The sequence below is a fragment of the Passer montanus genome, unplaced genomic scaffold, assembly GCF_014805655.1.
Source record: "Passer montanus isolate IOZ18808 unplaced genomic scaffold, ASM1480565v1 scaffold1, whole genome shotgun sequence".
NCBI classification, from domain to species: domain Eukaryota; kingdom Metazoa; phylum Chordata; class Aves; order Passeriformes; family Passeridae; genus Passer; species Passer montanus.
The window spans coordinates 7,751,580-7,752,515 of record NW_024356504.1 but is presented as its reverse complement, the minus strand read 5'-3'; positions in this window follow the sequence as shown (position 1 = coordinate 7,752,515).

Below are 936 nucleotides of genomic sequence, written 5' to 3'. Positions count from 1 at the left end.
CCAGAAAGGAGTAATGAGGCTCAAAGGTGGCATCTCCAGGGAATGCCTCAGCCAGCACCCCCAGTGCCCTATGCACAGCGGGGGTGAGCTGGTGACAAGCTGCCTTTTCGAAGTTCCCAGCTAGGGAATTTATCACCACGACACAAGAGGCCTGGCCCAGCAACAAGACACAGCAAGTAACAACAGCATCTCTCCCAGCCTCGACCCCACTGAAGCTGTGGCCAAAACCCCCAGCACAGGGGCACTCAGACAAAGACAGGCTGTTTTAAAAACACTAAACATACTGTGAGAAAGGGCAGCTCTACACCTCACCCTGAAAACACAAACTTGGGTTTATGTTGCCAACACCGTTACCCAGTGACCAGCTCTCCTTCATGGTTAAAAAGCAGAGGTAAAAAAGTACTCCCAGCTGCAACCTCAGTTCAGCAGAACAACTTACCTGTTCAGCACAGTGTGACCTCTTCCTGCGCAGCACTATCTGCGTCACTCTCCACTGGCCTCAAAACCAGACCTGAGAGGACAATGCACAACATCAGGTACTACAGCTCCAGCCTGATTTATTAATTTCAAGGCAAGAGTGAAATACTTTTTTTAAATTATTTGAATGAAAAAGCTTCAGTCATAGATAACATGATTTTTCTACATATATTTCCTCTCTCTAGTAAAAATAATTTATGCTGCCATCATTATTATCCTTAGTATCATCTTTCAGTGAATGTCCATCTACAAATTCATTAACTTTTTTGAGACAAATCATTGGCATCCTAATCTTCTGATTCCCATGAAAGACTCACTTTCAAGATACAATTGCAGCTGCCCCACACTGCCAGTTACTGTATCATACACGTCTTAAAATTCTGTAATCAGCATCCACCAGGTGCCGTATCGCATTCAGCACACCACAGTCAGTCAATACAGACATCCCCAAACACACCA